At 43.6% G+C, this 25072-nt stretch overlaps 2 long non-coding RNA genes across 2 annotated transcripts; both read left to right on the forward strand.

Moving 5' to 3' along the window:
• The first annotated feature begins 12689 nt into the window (after window positions 1–12689).
• LOC135378526 (uncharacterized) lies at window positions 12690–24880 on the forward strand. Its single transcript, XR_010418435.1, has 4 exons — window positions 12690–12805; window positions 21389–21462; window positions 22394–22456; window positions 24683–24880. It is a non-coding gene; the product is annotated as an uncharacterized LOC135378526 (long non-coding RNA).
• LOC135378527 (uncharacterized) lies at window positions 12816–15522 on the forward strand. The gene is made up of 2 exons (XR_010418436.1): window positions 12816–15382; window positions 15443–15522. It is a non-coding gene; the product is annotated as an uncharacterized LOC135378527 (long non-coding RNA).
• Window positions 24881–25072: the final 192 nt, after the last annotated feature.

Genomic DNA, 25072 nt, shown 5'->3' on the forward strand with positions numbered 1-25072 from the left:
TTTTTATTAATAACGCGGTAGGGGAGCTCACACATTTATCTTTTTCTTTCTTTATGTTCCAGGTTTCAACGACCTGCCTGATATGCGTATCATGAGATCGATAAATTACCTGGGTGGCCTCGAACTGCGGGTCGCACCCACACTTCAAAACGTGATCAACCAACTGCGAACTCTGTCTATCTTTGGACCTAACCTTGTTTCCATGTTCTTGCAATCTTTGATTTAAACACCTGCCTGTCTCCCCAATATATCGTTTGCCACAACTTAAGGGTATAGAGTGCACTACCCCAACTTTACAGTCCACGCTCGGATTTCTATGTTTTATTTTACATGCATTACGTGACGCTTTGTTCGCGACATACCCGGGTAAGAACGAGAGCCTCTTCTTCACAGAGGGGACCACCTTTACTTTGACCTTACCACCTCATTTCATAAGCCTATGGGTGGTCCCCTGTATATATGGGATCACTACCGTGAGTTGATCTCTCGAGTCGATCTCTTCCCCTTGGATGATCACCTTACGTTCCAGGCACCTTCGAATCCTCGCCCTCACGAAGTCATCTGGGTATCCTGCATGTCCCAACCTTCTAATCTGCTGGAAAAAAGCGTCCTGCATGGTAAGGTCGCACGACTTCTCTACCGCGCCCCCTATGAGGGTAGTTACCACCCCATTATTTACACCGTTTGAATGGTTGGACGTGAAAGGCAGTACTGACTTCTCTAATTTTTGCGATTAACGCCAACATACGTGGCCATGAGTAACCCCTTACTTTGTAGGCAAATGTCCAGAAATTGAAGATTGCCTTCTTTCGGAAATTCGCTCCTGAAAGGATGTGCGTTTGTATGACTGGATAGGAAAATGGGGAGCCGTCCAAGATAGGGCAAAACGGGAAGTCAGGCAAGATAACTGATTGCGGCGGGATAAGTCAAAGCGTTCGCGACACAGTGTCATCAAGTTTTACAATTGCATACGGGATCAGTGCCTGCGAGATAATACGAAGTCTTCGCGAAAAGCGAATCTATTACCAAATGCCGCGGTGCAAATGGAGGATTTTGCAAGCATGATGTGCAGGCGAAGTCTACAATTCTAATCACGGAATCTTCGTAACACACGGCACACAAACGTATATGAAATAAATTCGAAGTGGCAATCAGATTTTGGGAGAAGCGGATCACACAACCGTCATCAGAAATGCTTAACCAATATACAATGAAGATGAGCATTATGCATAAACACAATGGAAGATACGTTATCTTAATTATAATAAGCAGATCAGCACAGGTCACAGATAAACGTAGGATCCAATTCACAAAATATACTCGAGGTTTCCCGTAGCGATACTGAAAAACTATCACCTCGTTTTAGTGTTATAACATCCGGGCACTACAAATGGAAAGGCCATACTTTAATTTTATGAGTTTTTAGCTCATAACGTGGTAAAACGCAAACTCTACACTGATGATCATTTTCTTCTTTAAATTTTTGAAGTCAAATCTGCACGCTATTTCTTGCATTTTTTTAAAGATATAGATTAAAAATTTGTGCATATAGTCACACATACCATACAAGTTATTTGATTGTGGATTAAATGCTAAAATTTTTCGATTCACATTCAGGAGAAGTGGAGACTCCCACAAATCAGTAAGTTTTTCATTAAAATTTGAACAGGTGTTGCGATTTACGATCAGTGTTGTAGAATGTGTAATTTCACAATACGCAAGCTTTAGCTCGCTCAATTTGACGAGCACTCTTTCATAATGACAGAGAATTTAATCGAATAGATTGATATTTTCTATATACACTATAACGTAATGCGAATTCTCTATGTCGTGGATATTAAAAGTTACGAATATTTTTCGAACGAAATTTACTTAAAACTCGAAGACAGGGTCATCCGCGTCCTCTAACACGTCTGCGGAAAAAGCAACACGCTCGCGTGCTGTACGGCGTTAACGCGTCGGGCGCAGAATCGCGTTCGGTTTCGGGTACAGGGTTGGGGAAACGCAGCCCGGCGTGTTGTGTTACGAAGATTACGTGATTAGAAATGTAGGCTTCGCCTGCACATCATGCTTGTAAAATCTTCTATTTGCACCGCGGCATTTGATAATAGATTCGCTTTTCGCGAAGACTTCGTATTATATCGCAGGCACTGAACCCGAATGCAATTGTAAAAGTTGATGACACTGTGTCGCGAACGCTTTGACTGATCCAGCCGCAATCAGTTATCTTGCCTTATTTCCTGTTTTGCCCTATCTTGGACGGCTCCTTTTTCCTATCCAGTCATACAAACGGACAACTGTGTTGACGAAAATACCTATTCCGCACTCCAATCGGGTTGCTTGTCAAAGACGCCTTTTCTTCTTCTTTTCCTACGTGTGGGCTAGTCTAACTGTTTGAGAAATATACATGCACTGTGGAATTTAATTCATGAAATGTGATAAGTTTTCACAAAAGATTGATGATCCTTTTTTTGTAATCAAAGATTGATGTATCATGCCTGAAATTTCAATGACCGATCCTTCTCCGGCAATTCTATCCTTCGGGTGTTGAAGTTGTACAAAGTGTAGTCGGGTAAAACCTATTTGATGGTTAGCTCTGATTCCATATTAGAATTCTTGCACATAGTGTGGAATATTCGTTTCCTCAGCAATCATTGTGTTCAATCTAGCCATATCAAATATAAGCTGTTTTCGTCGCGATGCGTAGAATTCATTATATTGATGACAAAGATTTCATTTGTTATTTCAATTGACAACTGTTTATTTCCATAAATTACAATTGTTCTATACCAAACTCTGAAGTTTTCGTTTTTGTCTTGACTGATGAATTCGGAATGCATTATATGTATAATGATGTCTTATTATTGGTCGCTTGAATTTATCGTTGATTAATGCAATCGATACGTTGTCGCTGTATTTGTATCGGTTCAGCAACTTGCACTTTGTTGCGACGAACATGCACAATCTCTTATTGATGTTTCCTTTCTTTGTATGAAGATTCTTGAATGGCGTACAAGACAGTATTAGATGAAAATCGTCTGGTGGTATACCGCAGTTGATATGTTCGTTGAGTTTCAATAAGTGATGATACATCAGACCTTGTACAACAATATTGAACTGCTGCTCATTCGACATCGTTGCAAGAACTGGTAGAAGAAAATAATTGCATTGCCGTGGTAGTGGAAGATATTAAGTGATACGATTTCAACGTATTTTCCATCTCAATAGTTAGGAATCCGTAATGAATCGTGCGATATAGACCACTTGTATACGATAATTTGACTTGTCTGCTTTCTTGATGAACGCAATGCCCATTGCAACGATTACAATTACATCTGGTCTAGTGTATTTCAATTATTCGTTAGCAAACCTCAAAAACTCCGCCATCAATCCCAGTGACCCTTCCGAGGTTCATGTGCAGATATTTTTATAAGTATTGTAGATTCGGCATATAAACTCTTGCACCTTCAGTTCTGTAGTTTGTACCGTATCTCCGAATACGACCATGTCTATAGGACGCATTGAAATGCAGCGATAATGGAATCGTCTCGCGGCTCTTCCTTTTCAAAGCAGTTTTTTATCACATCTTCCCATGACTTATGGTAGCGAGTACAAAATCTGTCCATCTCTTCAATCTAGAGCAATTGTCTCTTCCGTTTTCAAGTGCATGTCTACACTTAATTAAAAGCATATCTATGCTCATTTTATTGATTAAAATTTTATTATCTAGTTTAGAATGCTATAATATACACCTGTCGTCAGAACTATGGAAATTGATTTACAAAACGACATGATAAGCAAGAAAAAACGTATGCTTTCAATGACCCTGTATTTACACTGCTTGCTTAGAAATGATTTGTCTGAATTAATTATTGTTTTGACTTAGTTTCAAGTATTCACTCGTATGAGTTGTGAAGTTACTACCTGAAATTAGTATTGTCTTGTATTTGTTTCAATTGTTCGCAAGATTGACATAAGTAAAAATAATCTCTAAGATGGGAATGCCTCATATATCTCTGAATTGCATTTCACATTTGACATTTCTGTGTGGTTCATCTACATAGAACATTCTGTTGCAAGATATTACGAAAAAAATATCGCATCTGTACAAACTTAGCCGACTTGTCATCCACTTTGACGAAAGACCTCCGTTTCAAGGAAAGTATACGAAAAGATAGTGATCCCCGCGAATAATATCAGCATCTATTTGCGCTACACAATAAAATATATCTCCTTTGAACTATCTTATCTGACCTCGAGAGCGCCCTGTTTGCGGGAGGAAGGAATATAGCCCCCAACCCTTTGAGTGATAAAGCATGGGAGTTTCTTCGTTTTGGTCATATAGAGACATAAAGTATCCTAGCTTTGAGAAAAAAGAGTAAGAGTGAAAACCGAGATGAAAACAGTGGATATTTTCTATGTCTTGGATACCTCCATCAAGGTGTGTAGCGTTCGTTAGAATGAAAATTGTATTGTGTTCGATTAGATTAAGTCACGAAGATGATTTTATGATGGTTCAATGATAGATTATTTTTCTCTGTTGTTGTTTACGTTGCGCCGCTTAGAGTGTTCCTCTGTTCTTCAGCGTTAAGTATGTGCTATTCACAGTATTAGATTGTAATGTTTCTTGTTTTGATAGATTGTTTCGCTATTAATTTCTGCATGTATCTGCTGTTTACGTGTTGGCTAGGAGCTGCAGGTTTGGCTCTCTATTAATGCTAGCTGTTGATTGTGCTGTTTCTCATTATTTCCTGATGTCTATGCTATTCACTTAATAAGAAATTTGTTAACTAAAGGTTGTGTAATGTTGGAATATTCAACTTATCTTCCCTGTTGCGCTCGAAATGTTCATAACTGTCACAAAACAGGCGTACGCCTCCCGTCTTCAACAAATCAGGGCAGATAGTGTTATTAGAGCTGGTTGTTGGCTAGAAGCATGCTATGCGGTGAAGTTCATTTTTTAACATATCTATTTTCTGTGTTGGGTTCATAAAACAAAGTATGGTTTGTAGTGCCTCTTAGAACGAAAATTGTATGGTGTTCGATTACATTAAGTCACGAGGATGATTTTATGATAGTTAAAATGATAGATTCTTCTCCACATCTGTTGTTTTGATTAAGAATATCTTCTTTGTAGTGTTATATGGTTTTTTTCCTCTTGTGTTCGTGTCGTTCTTGTCGTTCGTGTCCCATGGTCTTCCAGGGTCTCTGCTGTTCACAATTAATTACATACAGCTATCAGAACTTCCCGCTATTGCAACGATGGTGGTCACGTCTCAGACTTTCTATAATACAACTTGTAATTTTGATTCTAATTATATTGGTTAATAATATCTTCTTTGTAGTGTTATAGATTGTATTTCTTCTTGTGTTCGTGTCGTTCTTGTCGTTCATGTCCATTGTCTTCCATGAATTCAAGTATGGTTGTTGATAGTAAAATGTGTCTTTTTCAGATTATCCATTGTGGCCGCAGTATTGTATGCATTATTGAAAGCGAATGTAGTTTCATATAATAATGTCATAAGTCACAGCAGTAAAGTGGCCAGCTTCCTCAAGACCAGAAAAAAGGTGACTGAGGGATCTCTAACACAGTTTCCACAACCCAGTACGGAGAGCGTTTCCTTAAAGGTACTGTAAAGCAGCACCGATCAAATGTCATTTAGTGTGGCTATTCGATAGTCCAAGCCACCAGGACAAAAACTGAGCAAGTTACATTCCAATCGACGGTGCAATTAATTAGACAATTAAAGATTACGGGCAACATTGTACTAGATATTCGAAATGAATCCGTACTCCTGCCACATACGGCGTGAGCCACATTGCATGCCTATAACACTGTGTCCGACATAACAATCCACCATAAAATCCGCCCTTGCAATCCACACAACGATCCACATCTGAGGATAAACGGATAAGCGAACTGAAATGAAATGCTGTGCCGTTGAAAAAAATGTGTCAGACGTTCAAGCCAGACAGCGTCGGGACTTGTTTGTTGACAGATATTCACAGAGAGAGTTTGTTCGTTCGAAAGAGGCCGCGAACAGAAGGAGCGCGCAGGCGCAGCAGAGAAGTAGGGAGAGCCTCCACCGAACAGGGGCCAGCGCTGGGTTACTTCGCAAAAAAAAAAACACTGTTAACAGGGGTTTCAGAATGCATAGGTAAACAGGGAAACTAATAATACGGTTACTAAAATAACGAAGTTCCGATGTAATAGTGTGTAATACCAATTTTCAGTGTTGCTCGCTGTACAGGGGGTTGTTTGACACCAGGCGTCGCAGCGCTCCACCACGCCGCATTTTTCATGGCAAATTACGAATATTTATAGCGCGTTGTCGATCGTATGGTACCGCATATGGTATTTAGAAGCAACAAAGTCTCTAGTCACATCACCGGCATAACATGCTTGTCTACTGCTTTACAGTACCTTTAAGAATCCTCTTCTGTCGGTTACCCTCTTTCGTCATCATAGCAGTATCCTTCCACAACGGACAGCTACCATTGCAGTTCCAAATGTTTCACAATTTTTGAACAATTATCATTATTTTTTGCTTTCAATGTATGCTCTCTTAAAGCTGGTCATTCAAACATCGCTTTGGCTGGCCAGTGCAACAAAAACTGCAGCCAAGAGCAATCTGATATGCAAAGTTGATTGGCCAGAACCTGTGTCAGCAATCCCTCAGTGACTTTCCCTGCGGCCTTTAGGAAGCTGGTCACTTTCCCGTTGTGCTTCGCTTTCTGTCTCTGAGGTTTGAGTATGTTGTGTTTGAATAAACCCTTCAACTGTGTTTGATATGTTGTTTGTGTATGTCCCTTCTTGTCCCACGTCTTAGAGTTTCGCTATCATGGATACTTATTACCAGCTCACTTGCTACTTAACCATCCTTTCACTGTAGATAAGAAGATTGAAAAAAGTAGGTGTTCCTATATCTTTTAGTAGTTTTTGTCATTGTTCAATATAAATCATAGTCCATAGGGTACAAACGTTGCATGACAACAGAGTTTTGCACAATTTGTGAAATGTGTATTACATCATACATTACATTATATCATAATAATACATTAAATCATGTTTTTGATGCAGTCCATATCCACACCCATGAGAACTTCTTGCATTGCAGTGTGCTTCTATCACAAGAAATTTATGCCACAACATATTCAGCATTGACTTCAGTTTGTTGGTGTTTCCATGAGTGCATTGCCGTTATCTTTGTCGGTACAATTTAGATTACTTTTGGCCACTGTTCTCGGTGATTGGGGGATAAGACTGGTATTCTACTCAGGAGTACTTTGACATATATGTGTGCATCTTCTAGCCTAATATATGTGTTAAGTCATCATTTTGTCGTTATTATTTATTTGTACACTACAAAAAGCTAGCACCTTGTTTCATCTACATTGACGTTATGCCCTTTTTGTGTTTGTACATTGTGTTGTGTTTGCAGTCAGTTTTCCATACATGCGATACAGCTTATGACCTTAAGTCCTGTATCATATCATTCGTGATACTTCATACCACCCTCATACACATTATCTCAACCCTTCATCTCTTTCACCCTTATGTATTTATTGTTTCATTTATTCGCTGAGTATTTACTTCCGGAATGCAAGCTCACATTCCGTTTTGCTGACTTCTCCCGTTTTATTTCTTTTTTTTTCTTCTAATAAATATATCCTTCCCCAGAATTGTGGGCGATTGAACGCTCTCGTGTTTGTTTTTCAACGTTAGTAACTTCATTACTTTGAAACACTCAAATCGTTTGATATCGATCATGCTTCTTTTCATGTGCCAGTGTGACACAACTATAGAATTTCTGTGGGTTTCCCGACAAACGTGTACATTGAATTTACTCCTTCTTTGTTATTGCCGCTGCATTTGTATTGTCAGCTCCTAATCATCAGTACAATAAATGTTCGGAAGCAGCAAATACATATATTAAACTCGTTCAGTATGACTTAATCATCACGGACTCAAATCTGATATAGTTTCGTGTGCAGCTATTCCATGGCTCTTTGAGTTTGTCCGTAGGGAGCACCTTCTGAGGGTTCCAGGCTGCACATAAAACAAGGTAAAACACGAACCCTGTAGGGGTTCAGTTGTGAACCACTAAAAGCTCTAATGAAGGACACTTTAAAAGGTTCAAACGTGAACCTTTTAAAGGTGCGTTCAATGGGTTCAAGTGAGCACCCCCAATAGGTGCCCCCTACGGACAAGCCCTAAAAACCCTCAAAGGGTTCAGGTTGACTCCTTCTTTTCTTAGAGTGATAGAAGGGAATTTCCGGAACTCAGACGTACGGGCGAGGCGAGCGCTATATTGAATCAGCTACCGTTGCTGTGGCGCATGCAAAAAATGAATCCAGTAAGCATACATCAAAAATAATACGCCAAAAATGTTTGTGGAACAGTAACACACAGCCCGAATCCATGAAACCGTGAGATATATGAAAACACACACACACGCAAAGAAACAAAGACACGACACGAACGCCACATGCGGACGCCGTCTCCGCCGCTGCCTCTGCCAGACCAACGAGCCTTGACTACAAGCCTGAATAGGGGCGGACACTGACAAAATACGTAGCCAACGGAGGCGGAGGAGCAACCGAGGAAGTGTTGCAACAGTTTTCGGAACTGTGGCTGCTTTCATGTGCTAGAAATACGCGACGTTTCCTCGGCCGATTCAATATGGCTGCCTCCGAGCGGACACAGTGAGAGAGGGAAGCGCCCCGTTCAAGTTCCTTGCTCTCCTCCGATCCTCCTTCCCGCCTTTCGTTCTGGCCTCTCTCCGTAAGATTTCTATGGCGGATGCCAAGAGTGCACGCACCCACTGACAGGCAAGTTCGGAGAAAGTTGTACGAACTCCACGGTGCGCTGATACTGCCCGCAGTGACAGTCTGGGCACCGCTTTTTCACTATTCCCGCAATGTCGCAATTTGTCACAGCCATTTGTCAGAATGTGTCACTATGAAGGCCAGTTCTCACTTGGCGACGCCCGACGCGGCGTCGTGCGCGGGCGGCGGAAATAGACGCGCAATTCCGGAGTCGGGAGAGGAGAGGAGAGACGTCGAGCCAAAAAAAACTGCCATGCCCACCGTCTTTCACGACGTCGACGGGAGCTGCCGAGAACGACAGCTGGCGACCAATTAGGTGACACAGAAAGGCCACGCCTCCTGATTTTTCGTCTGCCTTGGACGACGGAATGACACTGTGGTGGGAACATGAAATCGTGCGCGCTGACCGGGCGGCGGAAATGCGCCTCTACTTCCGCCGCCGGCTCACAACGCCGCATCGGGCGTCGCCAAGTGAGAACTGGCCCTGAAAATCCAGCGGCGTCCACCAAAACAAATACCGAGCGTCTAGTTTCGCTACTTGCTCGCCTTGCTGCAACCTGCAAGGCGCGCGCGCTTCGGTTATTGTTGATGCCGATGGGAGATAGCGTTTCCTTAGAGTCGCGACAGAACCGCGCTTCCGGTTTTGATTTGATATTCGTGCCGCAAAGAGATCAGATTTGCGATTAGACATAACTTTCGCCAGCTTTACGCAACATCAGTGAGGAGCTTGGGAGCAAGGGTTCTGGACGGTCAGATGCGAAGTGAGCAATTCGTAGTTCGTACGTGACGTGAACAGTTTGTTCGCGTTTGTTTTAATCAAAACAAACGCAAACAAGCTGAATCAAACGAAAGTAAGTTGCTGTGTGCGCAAAGAAAAGACAATGGAATTTTCGCAGACCACTAGATTTCCCCAAAGCGGACCATTCTTTGTTGTTCTATTGTTCTATTGTTATTCTATCCATTCATTGTTGGACTATTTTGCTTTTCAAAGCTTAATATCAAACCCCTTGAGGCCGCTCTTGAACACGGAATAAAAAGCCGTTATTATTATTATAACTACTGGAACATCTGCGGCGTAGCTTGAAAACTTGAAGTGCCTACAGTGCAAGGAGAGTTCTGGCGTTCTGTTTGTAATCCATTTCTTTTTATTCTTTACGGAACAATGGAATTTGGCAACACTGGTAAGCGACGCGCTTCTCTCCGCCCCGCCATTTGGCAAGGCGCCTAACAAACAAAACAAGGGGAAAAGATCTCCCTTCGTCCACTTTTGCTTCAGCGAACACGTGCATGGCGCTTATTTTACTTTATCATGTTGTTGCGTTATTGCGTTTTTGTTAACGTTTCTGTGGCGTGCTGGATAAAGTTGGCGGCCAATCAACAACATAAGCAAAATATATGCCGTCTATTCGTTCCTTATCCGCACCTGGGTTTAGAGTGTACAGTCGAACACAGCGTGCATACAGAAAAAGTAGCAGTGAAGTGGGGAATTTGGCGTGAAGGCTCCTTCTCTTTTGCACGGCACAGTGAAGGTGTCCAGCTACCTCGGATGCTGAATAATTTTTGTTTTTGTTTTGTTTTGTTGCCGTAGCTAGAAAAGTATCACATGCAAAAGGAATTCTGCATTTTTTTAAATAAGAGATGGCGCCCCCACCCACCCACTAGGCTCAGAGTGTGCGGAAATGGCCAGACGAAGCCTTTCCCGTGAAATAGATGTTTCGCGGCTCCCTCGTCATGCCGTGGCCGACCCCACACCATGCCATTTTTTGTGTGTGTTGCGATATATGAAGTCTCTGATCCATCTGTACAAAAACAAATTCCCCGACATCCCTACATTTCAATACCCGACTGAGAGGCGGTAAGGTCATCCAGAAAACCGGCAACAGACTTCATTTCGGTGTAGCCCGGGAAGGTCGGCATCGGTATGCATAGGTGGGCAAATCTCACCTTCTTTGCCCTCACCTCAATTTTCGTTCCAGATGTTCTTCCTGACCTCACCTCACCTCATTTGTTGAGGGAATTTCGTTCCTCACCTCACTTCACCTCAATTTGTTTCTGAACTATGTTCTTCAACTCACCCCACCCCAAAATTTTCTGGAACTCTTTTTCCTCACCTTACCTGATCTTTTTCTGGAGAATTTTCCTCACCTCACCTAAACCTTCATTCTAAAGTGCCTTCCTCACCTCAACTCAACTCAACCTTCTTTCTAAATATTTTCACCTACTTGTTATATTTTTTTTTTGTCGTCTCGTCGTGCCTATTCCGTAAAACGTTTTCACTTCACAATTGCTCTTTCATCGTCAATCAGTGTCAATTGATGTCAATGTCAATCAATCATTGTGGCTTTCATCAATTGTTCCTCAGAGGTTTCTTTTTTGCGCATTGCCTAGGATTTTCCAGCAAATTTTCCCGCTGTCCTATGATATTTCCAGCAAAGCAGAAGCGCATGCAAAAACGAACGTCCTGCGACACATGAGACTGGCGGTGCCTGGTTCGCAAAGAACCGTGGAGCAGAATAGTGCCGGACTGTGTGTGATTTTATTGCATATCATGTGGGCGGTGGGCTCAAGGGGGTTATGTAGGGGCCTACGGACTTTACTTTGTCTGCTTGAATTGCAAAGACAAATTTGTATGCTACATTATTACGGCGTGTCTCATCTTGTCCCACGCGATGTCTCGTCTTGCCTTGAAGGTTGGGGCAAGAAGAGACAATCTGCATTTTTAAATTTCTTGTTCTGTGCTTACTTTAGACCAGCTATGTCGGTTCCGCATTATAGCTCAGAAGCTCTAGACCCCTGAGAATGTGCCTATGGCTAGTTTCTTAAAAAAAAAAAGCACGAAAATAAAAATTTTGTATTCAACTTAAAATTTCTGTCTCAAGTTGCCCCACCTTACCCTAATATACCCACCTTATTTGTTACGAAATACTGAAAAATGCACACTGTCGAAATACTCAGCAGTAACGTAGCAAGAAAACGACTTGGAGAGGGATTCTTCAGCAACTCTACATCCAGGAGGATTTCGCCCTCATTTCCCTCTCCCAAATGTACGATTTCGGTGGGGAGGGGGAGGGTTGGACCACCCGAATCTCCCTCCTAGCTGATACCGAGCACTCAGGTATTTACTTGAGACTACGGGCTTTCAAATGACGAAAATCACAATCTGTACATACCAGCCCGGAAAGCTAACATCAACAACATACATTATGATGTTGCTGTTCATTTACCGAGGTCATAATCCATCATCTAACTTCAACCCCGTCATTGGTATTGAAAATTCGTAATGGGACCAGCAGTTGAAGTTGTCGGGATGGGTTTTTAGGTTGAAGTGAGTGCAATGGCTGAGATGTTTACGGGGTTTGAGTTGACGTTGAATGATGAGTCATGATGTTGACGGGCTGTGAGTTGATGCTGAATGATGGGTTATGATGTTGATGGGCATGATGGTGTAGGTCATGGGCTGTGAGCAGCCTGGCCGACCACGATGTGATGATGAAATATAGTTTCCAGGGAACCGACCTATGGTTCTGAAAGGTCAGCCTAATGAGGACTCCAATGGACTGAATGAGGACTCCTCAGGTGCCAGAAAAGAAGATTCCGAGTATATTTGCACGGCAAGGAAACAGGAAGGCAGCGATTACAACAGGCCTGCCAGCAATGCTCCAGAAATGTTAAATGCTCCTTTCACGGGCATGCCTTGTTTCTGAACAAAACAATACAAGTTGAAAATACTGCTATGCAATTGCTAGCAAATCATTCTTTTCGTAGAGCGCTCAAGCTACATTGGATGTACTCAATTGACTTTTCCCTGTCGTATCAGCGTCTGACAGGATTTCCTGCAAACGGCCGAAGGAGGCGTTCAATAGCGTTTGCCGTTTGCGCACGGGCCTTTCCTGCAACAGGAAGATATATCGCTCTTAGTCTTGCACAACCCTCCTACATCTTGTAACTGAATCAGTCTCTCGTAGAATCACATCTGGTAAGTTTGATTTCACCCTGCTCTCTAGATGCGGTGTTTTTCATTTATTTTAATTTTCATGTCTCGCATTTTTACTCAAGTGTTGAGACTACGAGTTTATCATCATCAAGGTCCTTATGGCGCCTCAAGGACAATATGGCGTTCAACGTGTTTTCGAAGCATACAATATTTCGTTGATTTGTTGAACGATGTGAGAACTATCAATAATGGCAATAGGCTTCATTGCTATTTTTCTACTTCCATTTCAATTCCCTTTCATAACAATTTTCTACTTCTTGTTGTAGATAATTTTAACGTAACATATTTCTGGAATATATGTCCGATACACGACACTCCTCGGGCACGATGGCCAACTCTCCAAATAACATCAATGTTATAAGTACCGCATAAATAGTGATTGCCCTTGAATGTGACAAGCTGAAGTTTAATATATAGTGGATAAGCTCGGTTATCGGTGACGTCACTAGTCAAAGTAAGCTTTTTTGAAACTGAGTATAAATTATCAGTGATCAATATTTCGAGCACACCAAGGCTTATTGTCGTTCCTGAGCTGACGGCTTGCAGAAAATTGTGAATGTTTGGTTTTACTGGGTAAACACACACTGTAAACAAATACTGTGATTTCTACGGGCGTTTAATAGTATCTGACGACGGCGTGTTACCGTAATCACAAATACTGCGAAAACTACGTAAAACGATGGCGCCATCATCATGCGCCGGCCAAAAACTTCAATGCGGAAGCAAGGCCAAGCCAAGTACAGGGCATTGCCATCATTGGGCGCGTAATAGCGAATTCGGGTGGTCATTTCGGAGCAACTTTTTTTGCCAGATCTCGAGCAGTCATGTTCGCTTGGTCAAAATGAAGCAAATCTCGCATGTCCGCGTGGCGCTTTCCGAGCGCTCGGAATTTGCTAGCTAGGACTTTTTTTGCCCGGGCTCAAAACGATCGAGCAGCAGATTGCTCAACTGTATCCGGTGTCGTCACATCCGCACTGCAACGGTGGCGCGTGCCTTCATTGGCCCGCACGTTGAAATCACGTGGTTTAGCAGACGACAGACCTCGAAGACTTGCGACCGCGACGCCCCTAGCGTGATCAAAGTACCTAAAACCGCTAGATTCCTAGCAATCATGTTCGGGTGGCAACGGTCACGTGATCCAGCTCGGTCGCCGACCTAGCAATTTCCTAGCGCTCGGCCGTTTTGCTACGAAGTGACCACCCGAATTCGCTATTAGGTTCGTGCTCCGGGAACATTCCCTCTTTCAGGGGATCACTTAACACCTCCAAAGTAACTTCCGGTGCACGTTCCCGGGTGCACCCTGCGCGCCCCTTCTTCGGAGCCTGGGAGCCGGAGAACGCTGGGGAAGAGCGAGGTCAGTTCCGGAGCGTGACGCATGTTCCGGTGTACTGCGAAATGGCGCAACCGTTGAAACACGTGGCAACCGCCCATGCTCTTTGTGTTTCCGGAATCATCGGATGCCGGCGCTAAATAGTTATACGATTATAGAGGACTGCTATGATCTACTGCTATGATAGGCGGCGCGCGCTCAGCGGCTCTGGCGCTCGGCTTCCGGATAGGCTCACAAACACCATTAAGTAGAGAAACCAAGGGTACGTTCCCCTGAAAACTCGGGTTATGGCGCTCGGGAGCCTGCTTAACGCGCCCATTCGCAACCGCCGGAAGCGGAACATCGTGCGCGGACGATGGCTGACGAAGGAGGACGAAGCGGTTGTTGTAAATCTCGTGAATGCACGTAGTCAGGTAAGCACATTTCTGTTCGCATATCTTGTTCTTTGCCATTTGAGCGTGGTGCACCGTATGCCTGATTTTTGTTCAACTTATGTGACACCAGTAAATCGTGGCTCGCGTTTGCTGTGAAGCGTCTCCATAGTTCTCCGTGTGTCATGCGTCCTGGTTCGTAGGGTGATCAAGGCGCTCTTATTGTAATGTATCGTTGCGGAAGGTGCCCTTGTGTTTTTAACACTCTGATGGGCTAGTTGACCACCGTAGAGGTGTACATGAAGCGAGCAGAATACCGTGCTGTCATGCATTGTGTGTACACGGCGGCGAACTATGTAAAACTCGGATGTCACTTTTTGGGACGTTACAAGAACACACCAGGGCGGTCGGCTCGAATGGATTTGCTCTCCGAAACCACGAAAGTATGCCACGTCCATTCGTGTTCGCGTCTGTTCACTACGAATATAGAGACAGTGTCGCATATGAAGCAGCACATACGAGAGGGTCATGATCAGGTGTCCTTATGAATACTGCCAGAAGAAGTTCCGTGCCGTCTCTGCGTTTTGTGCGCACCTTCTGATGTTCTTCCTTTGAAAAAATAACACAGTGAGTCTAATTTCCTTTCTCTTTGAAGTGTTTTGATGCCAGAGCTGACTGATGGATGCACATGGTTCCTTCGTATGTTCTTCCTTCAAAAAAACAAACGATGAGTATAACTGCATCTCAATTGCCCTGCTCCCTGTAACAGTTTCCTTTCTCTTTGCAGTGTTTTGATGCTAGAGCTGACTGATGGGTGCACATGGTTCTTTCGTATGTTCTTCTTTGAGAAAATAAACAGTGAGTATAATTGCATGTCAATTGCCCGGCTCCCTGTAACAGTTCCCTTTCTCTTTGCAGGGTTTTGATGCCAGAGGCGACTGGCGCATTTTCATCACTATGTACATGGAAAATAAATCCTAATGTGACAAACATCACAATGTGTTGCGCATGGTCATTGCTTAAACTGCTCTCATTGCTACGACTATATGTAGAAAAAAAAGCGGGGGTAGCTCCAGGGACGGGCACAGCACGATAAGCGTACACGGCATATGCCAGTTAAAATTACTGGGCAATGCAGTTTTTTTAACGACCACAGCACAGTAGTGCTACACGGCGTATCCCTGCTAAAACACTGGCCAATGCAGTATTTTTTCACGGGCACAACTTATACGGGGGCACCGTAAAAAAAAAAAAAACGGCCAATGTTTGGCAGCCAACTTTCCTTGCATTTGCCCGTTTTTTTTTTACGGTGAAATTTTTTACAGTGCATTGTGACCCCATGGTGAGGCCGGTGGTCTTACTGGGTCTTACTGCATGGTGAGGCCGATGGTGGCAAATGATAATTTGAGGCCAGATATAATAAGCTTGTATCACTTCCCTCTTTAAACTATCTATCGCCCTGTCCGTTGTTCTATCGCCAACCGTTGTTCCGTGACAAGGCCATTTTGGACAGGGCGATATATTGGTTAAAGAGGGAAGTGATAGAAGCTTATATCTGGTGCTTGGTAGCGAGCGGTGTGTGAGTCAGCCTTCGGTTGTGCTGCGCGGCAGGGAGCTTGATTTGCTGCACGTGTTTTTGTCTCGCTAAGAGATAGTGGTTATAGGCGTATCTTCCAGGGTTAGCTGTGGTTTCTCCGGCTTCAGTATGTTTTCTTTCTTCATTGTATTAATGTTGTTAGTGGCGCTCGTTTCTGTTTGTCCCTCCGCCGTCTGTTTTGTAACACTTTGCAGCGCTTTTTGCTCCTATGCCATATAATATAGCCCTGTTTTTCCTCTTCTCCCTGCTATAGGCGATCTGCCCCCCCCCCCCGTCCCCCTACGTCATTCACTACATGCCGCCGCCGCGGAAAACATGCTGGTGTGCACTATCAGCTTATCAGCCAACGCGTTTTTCTCGCTTCTTGCCCACCACAGCAAAATATAAGTTCGACCGGTCTTCTGGTGGCGTCATGTGTTTGTGAACAGAGGGTCGTCTATACACCGCCAGAACAGAGCACCTGAACAGAGTTCAGTTCCGGTAAACTTTTCTAAGTCTAGTTTCTAGCGCTAATTCCTCTTGGCCAATCACGATGCTCCGCCTGGCTGTCGCCACAATGACGTCGCAGAGCCGTGGGCTGTTTTGCTACCGCCATCCAAGGGGTACGGTGACATCGCGAAGATTGCTACCGGCTTCCCGTGCTTACAAGTAATCACATAATTTGAAGGGGCACTAAAATGCAAGAAAAACCAACTTGCTCTCAAATGAAGGTCCATGTTTCAATTAGTATGACGCAAACAAAATTAGTTAACAGATCGTCACCGGGTAGCACAAAAACGCAATGGAAACAAAGCCGTCCTTGGTGGCACCGAATGGTATCCCTAGGAGGCAAAGATTGGCGGTATCCAATGAGACAGTAGGAGAAGCGCGCGAATACCTATCGTGGGCATGTGGACTTGGAATGGGTCCGATCGTAGTGTTCCGTATATGCGCGGCATGATGCACACTGCAGCATTTTTCAAATCCGATTCACTGAATTGTAGCCCACAATAGTTGTCGTGAATGCTCCACTGACAACATTTATCGTGACGTTCTTCGAACAGCGACGACAGTCCGCTTCGTTACGCGCACTATGTTTTGCTTCATGGCGTGGCACGCGCGTGCAAGCACAGCCTGCACTGGAGACACAGGGTTTAAGTTTTTTTCTTTCAAACATAGGTTAAAGCCTTGTCCCTAGCAGGCATATTGGCGCTGAAAGTAGTTGAAAGTCATTGGTGGTTATATTTTAATGAATTATCATTCAGATGTGAGCTTCCTACGCAGCTTGACACCACGCATCTTCTTAACCATTTGACATATTCAGCTAATTACTTTTTCTTTCTTTCTTTTTTTCACATATTGTCTGGGGTGGGTAGCATTGCATCCTAATTTGTGTAGATCCTAAAATTTGCCTTCCAGGAGACGAAAAATCGCAAATTTGCCTCATTACAACATATGGTACGTTTTGGGAATCTCATAACTCCTCCCCCAGTTGTGATACCCGAAAGTAATCTACATCATTGTGTTCGTCTCGAAATGCCCTTTCTTCGCATAGCGTGTACGTCGTATTGTGAATTGGGGCAACGCCCCTAATAGGCTTTTTGTGAGGGATATCTACGGAAAATGCGTAAATTCGGCACCGCGTATCCCATATATTCCTACTCGTAACATCGTTCATTTTGCTCGCAAGCGTTCATCATGGCTATTCTTAGTTGTCGTATCCCAGACTAAATGGCAATAGTTTAGGTGAGACATGAACAGTGAACGGTATAGTAGTAGCTTAATTCGAAAAGGAAACATGTGTCTATGCCTAGCGGTCATGCCTAATATTTTACACAGTTTATTCTGAACGTATTCAATGTGAACGTAGCGTGTCTCTTGTGTTTGTCCTCTTCCTGTTTCGATGCATCGAAGGATCATGTATTAACTAACGAACGTATTCTATGTGTTCATCCCATAGCAACTGTTCGTTAAAGATGACACTCAAACATTTGATGCATTTTACAATATCAACACGACTATTAAGATATACTACCTCTTTATTTAGACTAACACTTCTGTTTTTGGTCGAAATATGATTGCTTCAGTTTTACTACTACTAATGCGTGAAGAGTTTAAATTAACCTATTTTTCCAAGTTGCAATCATCTTGTTAGCAGTAGTGGTTATTACATCAATATCAGAGCCACTGGAAAACACGCTTGCATCGTCCGCATACGAAATAAATTCACAATTGACATCAATGTTAATTATGTCATTTAGATATCGGGTATCAGATCCGGGTATCCGGGTATGGGAGCAGAGTTGTGAGGTTCCCACAACGTACCATATCTCACAAATCAGCCAAATTTGCGATTTTTTATCTCCTCAAAGGCAAAACTTAGGATCTTCGCAACTTACGATGCAATGCTACCCACCCCAGACAATATGTAAAAAAAAAAAAGAGTTAAATAGTTATGAAGATACGTGGCGTCAAACTGCCTAGGAAACGCAATGGTCGAAATGTCCCCATCAGAATGATAATTCATTCAAATAGAACCACTGATTATTTTCAGCTACTTTCAGCGCCAATATGCCTCCTAAGGACGAGGTTTTAATATATGTTTGAAAGAAGAAAATTCACCACCGTGCATAATCCGGCGTGAAATCACCGTATAACAACTGAAGTATATAGGTCAGTATATAGCAGACGATGCATTTATCGAGCAACGCATCATTACTCATGAAGCAGTCACAACTTACAAGTCATCTTCACAGGTGAGTTGTACTGGTTGTACATGCGTGAGGGAGTAAAGTCTCGTGTACTTCTCCCCAGAATGTGTCGCACAGTAGAAATTTTAGGAGCACCACCTAATGGCAGCTGAGGATGCATGCGTGGTATTATGCAGTCCAGCATGGCTACGAAGAGCGTGTCGTGTCCTGTTTCTTGGGATGCTGGACATAGAAGTATATTGTTATGAGCGCAAAATAATGTGCTTGCTGATATTGTCAAATGGCTACGCATGTCCGTTCAACAGTAGATTCCAAAGATATGGTATTGAATTTCAATGAGAAAGCTAATCTCGAAAATGTGCTAGCGTCATAATACGTGATGGAGATATTGTCTTCTTCGCCAGACCTGGGTCATCTCCAGAGACCTCCCACATGAAATGGTCACAGGCTGCCAAACATAGCATTCTGAAATCTTTCTCGTCCTTTAAGTAGCAATCAACTGAATTTTGTGAGGCCCGTAAATCATTTTATCGTGTCATTGATGTGTTCTGTGGTACTGTCAAGTGGGTGCACGTGTCTGTGCAGCAGTATATATCGTGGAACTGATACTGTTTGTAGCGTTTAAATGGGAAAGCTAATCTCGTAAATATGGTAATGCCGAAATAAATCATGCCGATAAGGTGCTCTTTGCCAGACCTGAGTCCATCCCCGCAGAGGCCGCATACGTGAAATAGTCATAAACGTAACATGGACTTCAAAAACCACTTCCTATAACTGGAAACACTCTAGTCCTTTAAGATAACAGTTAACTGAATAATGTTAGACGCGTAACTCATTTCAGCTGTCTAAGAAGTGGCGTTCCACACGTGTTTTGCAGCACCACCACAACCACCACCTGCACCACGTTATCGAAAATCGTGACCGTCAGAAAACCGATTTGCTTCATGTCAACACATCATGCTGCGGAATAATCAGCAATAATCATCCGAACTCCTATTCATTCCACAGATGCTTCAACGGGGAGAAACGCACATCCGAGAAAAACGAGAACAAAAAGAGTCTCGCCTGGTGGACAATGGGCGTACGCATACGAATTTGAAGCGCGGAGAAAACTTGGAGAATCACAACTGTTCAAGCAGCGTCGTCCGCGTGCCTTGCCCACATATCCTGCGACGTTGTCTCGTTCGATGCCATCTCTTCCTGTGATAAGTTTGACACAAATGAAATATGAAATTAAAAATACTACAGATACCCAGCGCAAAATGTGACAACTTACATTTGCTAGATCGTGCATGATGTGAGACTGTGAGACGCCAGAAGCCAGAGTGACCGTTAACGAAGCGAAAGAAAAGACGCTTTGCACACGGAACCATGCACGTGTTCTCAGAAGGCCGGGCCCGTATAACAATTGAAAAACAATAAGCGTCAATATAGGCGTAAAGAGCTAATGCTCCAACGCAGATCTTCAGTTTATCCGTCAAGACGAAATCGTATGCGCCAGGATATAAGAGTAAATCATGTCCTCCGTCCCATTTACGCATAAAACTCCGCCCTTCACGTTTACAGCGACCGCGTTTACGGGTAAAACAGAGCTTGACGGATACGGCGTCTGCGATTTTGTCGAACTTTACGCTTAGTAAGGGTAAGATTGGACGTAAGCGTCAATTTATCCGTTTCGTTTCTGAGAATGTACTCGCACTGCCGGTTCCGGGTTGGCAACATGGCACAGAGCAGCGGCCCGAACGAAGAGAATAGCATGGACAAACGCTGAAACAGCTGAAATAGAATTTGCATTAATGTGAATATATTTCAAGTCGACATCCTGGACCAATGTTTTCTTTTAATTTGAAACTTCAGTGAGTATTGTGCAAAGTTCTCACCAGACGGCATCAAATGAAGACCTAGATCACGAGCGTGAAGAGCGGACGGTGCAGCGTGTCCAGCCGGATTGAGTCGTCCAGGATTGCTGGTCGATCCAGATCGCGTGCGACAGTGCGTTTTGGGTATAACATGACCAAGGAAGAACACGGTGCTATGTTACGGTCAACTTAGCCATGCTGTGTGACGTACATAGCAATTTTTAGTGTGGGAATAGATTACACGCAAAACAAGTACTCGTTCAAATGTCACTCCAAATATCAATTCACATGCGGCAGAAATAAAATTACACGAAAGCGCTATGGCTTTGCCCAGAATAGCAAGAAGTGATTCCCGTAGGCAGTTGTAATACGCACAACAGGTGGAGCTACAAGGCTTGCGAGTCGTCTGTTGAGATTATTTTCCAGGCAGTGGGGGGGGGGGGGGGGTTGTATTCTTAAATTTTCGGTTGAGGTATATTCTTTATGCTACATAAGTGGGGCCTGAAAGAATGCGAACAAACTTTTTAATACTCTCAGCGACGTTTAAATCACCTCTCTCATGTATATCCTAATCATGGACTCCACGCCTAATAAATTGGCTTTGCAGCAAACGGCTCTTATCGTGCACTGAATGATCAGCACATCATCACCATATTCCCTTAACTTCCTGTCAGCTACGGCACAATGCGGTTACACAACACGTTTCTTTGTGTTACAGTCAAAGCTGAACTGACAAAGCGATAACCATGAAGACGGGGTTTGCCTTTATACTGCTCATTGTGCTGATATCATGTAAGTATACATAACCACGTAGTACACCGGTAGAGTGAGTGACGTAGCCAGAGGGAGAATTCGGGGGTTCAAACTCCCCCCTTTCCGAAGCGTCTCCTTTGGTGTTTTTCTTTTTCTCTCTGTTTTCCTTTTTTTGCTGGCTACGCTACTGGGTACAGTTATTGCTTTGGTATAAATTGCGTTTCCTCTGCGTATCCTACTGCTCCGCCGTCGCAATGACATGAATATAAAGAAGCACAGTTATGTTTTCACTCGATTGTTATTGGAATTGCCGAACAATCGAATCCAACGTACATGTGCATGCGCAAGCAATATAGGTTTTTAGACGCTGTGGAACAGCAGAAGCGTAGACCAATGTTGGCCAATACCGTAGACCAATAGTTGGCAATGCTCACCATACGGCAGTGCTTATATGGCGATTTTTAGGTCATAAATTGCAAATTATAGTTACAAAGTGCATTACGTTAAGTAAAAGAAATTCCGCTTGTTGATTTTCTCGGTTTTAATGCACAGGTTATGGTGCCCAGATACTGAAAAGAACTTGGAATCCGTTTAACATATGGGGTTGCCTGGTTTGCTTGGTGGTGGCGTGTTATTGACGCCCGGTTTGTCTACCGTTGTAGCGTCACGTCGCTCGAGGGGTTCGTGCGTCTTGGGCCAACTTCAAGGGATCTGTGCTTACATTTACCTGAAAGCGTTTGAGGAAAACGAAGAGAAAACACCGATACGCCACATCTGGTGCCGGGACGGTACCACTTGCGGTTGAGAATTCCAAATACTAATATCAGAACCGTCACCCTTCTAGCGAAAATCTCACGAAAGAGATAGCACACATTAAGATTTTCGTTCCGCTTTCCACTTCCTTTTGTAACGTGTCGGCCTCTACATTTGCGTTGTTGTGTTATACTTGCACGTTTGCCCTTTGTCGCAGCGATGGAAAGTGCAGTTGGTTCACCGAGTGTCGTGGCACTGCGAGAGCATCGTGACGTAAAGCGTAAGTATTTCACTTCATCGCACTTTTCATCCACCTCTTACGTTGACATAAAGTGACAGTACTGTCTAGGAAGAATGCCTATTGGATGCCTTTTTCTTCCAAGCGGGTTTGCCAAGCCATATACCAGATTGATTAAATGATCTTGCTTGGTTAACAAAGCAGCTGCGGGTGAACAGATGCAGTTATCTTTTCACTGCGTAATCTTGGAAGTTGCAACCAACAGCCTCAGACGCGTATCTATCGATCTCTATACCAAACTCGTTGTAACAAATACAGTCTGGCATCCACAGGTCATCAAATGTCTGGCAAGTTGGGATCCTTTGGGAGCCTTTTTATCACGGCTTGTATAACTTCACCCGGGTGCCGTGCCTTTCACAGGCTGTCGAGTTGCTTGATAATTAGTATTAACAAGCAACTAGCATTGTCCTCAGCCTTGAGGGGATAACTTTGAGAGAACGTTCTAAGGGATCGGATTGGACACAACACCTGCTTTGACAAGCTTTGAATGCTTGGAGCGGAAGGACAAAAGTGCTCTCTCCATCTTTTGAGCGAACCGCCAGCATAGGTATTCATGGCCCGGGTCGATCCAGACACTCAATAATTGAAGGATGCCCTCGGGTGCAGTTTCACTCGTGAACGCGAGTTTGTAAGGGTTCGTTTGGGTTAGGGTCATATGGGTTAAGTTCAAGGGTTCAGGGTGGTACCCACACTAGTGGTATCTTCCAGTGATTGCCCCGCTCGGAGCACAGCAGCAAGAAACGTACCGCTCTGATTGCATTCGGCTGGTTCTTCTCGAGCGCTCTGGGCCGCAGTGTAACGCGTCGTCTGAGCGGTTGTAAGGTCTGGGGTGGTTTCGGTCATGTGATTGTGGATACTTCCTCTGAGAAGCCTTATCGCGCTGGCATGATTGCTTGGGTGCGAATCACTTCTATATTTTCTCTACGACGGACAGCTGCAATTCAAGTTTAGTTGCATGTCTGCTGTCTTCCTGCTGCCAGGGCTGCTACAGTGCTCGGCTCGTGTATGACTTCTCCAACTCGGATTTGTGGCGAGAGGCGGACTCGCACGCTCTGAGTCAGAGGAGCAGTAAAACTAGTCGAGGATGCGATAAGTAACCATGTGTCATGGAGGCGCTGGGCAGGTATGCTAAAGACAGGATGCGAATTTCGGAAGCGTTATCGACGTTTGCACTTCTGTATGCGTCGACGAGTTCCTGTTGGTGGAAAGGAAGGGCACAAAGGCGGTTCTTCAATGTCGCCCATTCGAAAAGAATTAAGCACTTGGCTTCTCATGTTTTCGGAAACGTTATCGTGAAACTTCTGCGTTTTTCTATAACTCTAATTCATTTTTAGGAAATCGTAAGCGCCCTTCGATTCCGACTCCGTATCGCTGTCAGATATAAGCAACGCAATGTCAGCCGCTCCTACGTCACCATCAGGAACCAGGGATCCAGGGCAACAATCACTCATTCACCAACTGGAAATGGTTCAGAACCGTGCTGCGCGGTTTATTCTCGGAATTATAGTCATACAGCCAGTGTCACTGCGATGAAATCAGTCCTTAACCTTTCCTTGACTGTTCGTCGCCAGTTTGCTCGACTCTGTCTGTTCTATACGATATATTACTACAACGAAACGCTAAAAATCCATTTAATTGCACATCCATCATACGTCTCATCAAGGCTTGCTCATCGCCAGAAAGTTGGTGTCCCATCCTGTACTACTAAAACGTATTTTGACTCATTTTTACCTGAAACCTCACTGGAATTGAATCATCTCCCGGGTCACATTACCTCTATCACTGACGGTACACAGTTCAGAAAACTGCTTCCAGACCACTTGAATGCAGCGTAAGATTATTTAAGCTTTATATATACTAATCTGATTGTCCACCAGCGATACTATCTATGCTGGTGTTTTTGGTTCGTTTGTTGTTGTTTATTTTATTTTTATTGTATTCCACATTGTTCCTGCTTTGTTTCAAGCCCCTACCCTCTTTAATGCTGTAGCCCTGAGGGTAAATAAATAAATAAATAAATAAATACACGGTTCCTAGAACTCCCTCTTGTTGTCATGTTATGTCAAAGTTAAATGTGGTTGAAACTATCATTTCGATTTGGCTCTATGGACGTGCTTTATCTTAATGTGATGCTCATTAGAGAAACGAATAGCAGTATCAAGTGTTCACTGGTCATGTCATTTAATTCGCATACGTTCAACAACAAAGACAGGAGAGGACCCAGCCCAATTCGTTCATCCCGCCCTGGCCATTCTTTGCGTCCACGCGGTCAACACCTACCTTCCCACTCTGGTAGCCATCATGCGTGACCCAACTTGGCCTTCACCGTCCAGGTTCAGACGAGAGGATTTCCTTCTCTTGGATGTCACTGCTGTTCGAAATAAACAATGGTATCTGATAACAAGATAGTTAGTAGTACTTGAAAAGAACACGGTAAGCAGTAATGATATTTCTGCCTTACTGTCTAATTACACCGGTCGTTCATGGTTGACCGATACTTTTATTTCTTGAAATACAATGAAAAATTCTTCAAGCACCAAACTACGTCTGTTTTTTTTGTGTGTTTCTTTGTTAAGTATTCACCGTGCGAACTACACT

This window comes from Ornithodoros turicata, chromosome 1, assembly GCF_037126465.1.
Source record: "Ornithodoros turicata isolate Travis chromosome 1, ASM3712646v1, whole genome shotgun sequence".
Classification (NCBI taxonomy): Eukaryota; Metazoa; Arthropoda; class Arachnida; order Ixodida; family Argasidae; genus Ornithodoros; species Ornithodoros turicata.